Consider the following 2,773-nt stretch of genomic DNA (forward strand, 5'->3'; position numbering starts at 1 on the left):
TTACCAAAAAAAAAAACCCAAGTCGTGCAACAGGCACCAGAAGAAAACCAAGTTCGTGAAGTTCCTGAGGCGGCAAGAGCCAGCAGCACCACGACTGCCAGCGGGGTTCGGCTGGTGCGCGAGGCTGGGCTGGGCTGGAGGGGACCCTAACACACCCTAGTCCCAAATTAAGGTTCACCAGGCTCCTTACCCAGCTTCCCAGTCTTTGGGTTGAGACTCCCAGTTGCAGCCTGGAGGAAGTCAATAGATCCCACCCCTGACCCCTGATCTCCAGAAGCGTGCAGTCAAGCAGTCCCAAAGCCTTCTGGGATGCGTGAGCCCCAGCTGGGCGCCTCTCAGGACCCTCAGCTGTGAAAGTCACGATTCGGCGAGGATGCCTGTGAGCGCGCCTTCCCTCACACCTTTTCAGTCAAAAGGCCTGATTCCTCAGGTATCAGACTCCCTTGCCGTTAATCTCTCCTGGATGCACTCAGTTCTTGCTCTTGGGGAGCGTTTGATCTAAAGGGGAAACTGATTTACAAGCGAACACTGGTGGCTAATCAGTCATCGGTGTCATCAGTGCCCAGGCCAAGCAGCAAGAGAGGAAGAAAGTCCTGGATGGCCTGAAGAGAGGGGAGAGAAGGCAGAAGGACTGCCAAGAGGGAGTGATCTTTTATCATTAAACACAGCCCCCATCTACAGCTCCTCCTCTTCCACAAGTCCATGGCATTTACCAGTTTCACCCCTCCTCCCGGTGCCATGTTGGACTTTGCTTGTGCCTCCCTCCTTTCTCTCTCTCTAGTTAGGTACCCTCCCCTCCTCCCCGTCCCCCACCCCGACTCTATTTCCTCTAAGGTCTAACAGGGACCATCTTTTCCCTTTGCCACCTCCTTATGCCATAGCACAGACACTTCCACATATGGTTTTATCTCCATGCCAATGACTGACTGTTTTTAAAACCATACATAAAAAGTAACAAAGTATACCATTTCACAGTGATCTTAAGAAAAATTAAATCCAGTGGTTGAATATCCTGAGTTTGGATATTTATCCATCCATCTATTCATCATCTTGTCCCTGCATTTTTTCCCCTCCCATTCCCTGGCAGTCTCATTTTTGAATGCCGGTACTTCCTGTGATATTCACTGAGAGCAGAGATTCTGGAAAAGCGCCCTATTGCCCCCCTTTTTCTTCCATTACCAACAAAAAGCTCTGTAAGGAACCAGTTATACTCTGATAACTTTCTATCCTGAATTTCCTGTTTATTTCAACCACTTGGAATTTTCAAGGACCACAGCCTCTCTCTCTTTCCACACCCAGTCCCATAGCACTGATTGGAAATTTCACAGGCTGCCAGATCCATGTAGAACTTAGAGATTATATGGTCCAGTCTCTTATTTCACAGGCATCAAAAATCTAGTTGAAGTTGTATTGAGATCTCTTTCTACAGCATTGTGAAAATTTTCTGCCATATTTGCCTAGTTACCTTACTTGGGCATTAATCATAGTCATTTATTGTAATCTTTGCCTGTACACACTCTCAGCCTCAATTATCATTCTTTTCCAGCTGATCCAAAGCATTGCTTCTGCTTCTCTGCTAGAACTTTAAACCATTCATCCTTTAAATGGCTTCTGTCTTTGCTATTCAGAAGACTAAACCTTCTACTTCTTGGACATCATTATTCCCCAATCTATCCTCTGTCTTATTCCAAGACAAATATGTTCAGTTGTGTAATTGGTTTATTCAACCATGCAGGAGCCATTATAAAAATCTCTTAGCTCACATGACTATGTTATTTTCCAGAATCTCTGCTCTCAGTGAATATCACAGGAAGTACTAGCGTTCAAAAACATCTCCTAGTTCACCATAAAGCACACTATGTGTGTGCTTCACAGTGCTTTCTAGGAGTTATCTCACTTAATCCTCAGAGTGACCCTATGAAGTGAGTGGGAACTATTCTTAACTAATTTTACAGGTGAGAGAAAAAGGTCAAAGCAGTTAAATATCCTGACCAAGGTCAACACTGCTATTTAAATGCTGGAACTGAGATTAAAACTTTAGTCCATCTCTAATCTAAAGAGATATGACACAAATGAACTTGCTTATAAGACAGAAAGAGACTCACAGACTTAAGAGAATGAATTTACGGTTGCCGGGGAAGGGAAAGTTAGGGAGCTTGGGATGGATGTATCAGTTCAGTTCAGTTCAGTTGCTCAGTCGTGTCCGACTCTTTGTGACCCCATGAATCGCAGCACGCCAGGCCTCCCTGTCCATCACCAACTCCCAGAGTTCACTCAGACTCACGTCCATAGAGTCAGTGATGCCATCCAGCCATCTCATCCTCTGTCGTCCCCTTCTCCTCCTGCCCCCAATCCCTCCCAGCATCAGAGTCTTTTCCAATGAGTCAACTCTTAGCATGAGGTGGCCAAAGTACTGGAGTTTCAGCTTTAGCATCATTCCTTCCAAAGGAATCCCAGGGCTGATCTTCAGAATGAACTGGTTGGATCTCCTTGCAGTCCAAGGGACTCTCAAGAGTCTTCTCCAACACCACAGTTCAAAAGCATCAGTTCTTCGGTGCTCAGCCTTCTTCACAGTCCAACTCTCACATCCATACATGATCACTGGAAAAACCATAGCCTTGACTAGACGGACCTTTGTTGACAAAGTAATGTCTCTGCTTTTGAATATGCTGTCTAGGTTGGTCATAACTTTCCTTCCAAGGAGTAAGCGTCTTTTAATTTCATGGCTGCAATCACCATCTGCAGTGATTTTGGAGCCCCCCAAAAATAAAGT

The sequence above is a fragment of the Bison bison genome, unplaced genomic scaffold (assembly GCF_000754665.1).
Source record: "Bison bison bison isolate TAMUID 2011002044 unplaced genomic scaffold, Bison_UMD1.0 scf7180017864376, whole genome shotgun sequence".
NCBI lineage: Eukaryota > Metazoa > Chordata > Mammalia > Artiodactyla > Bovidae > Bison > Bison bison.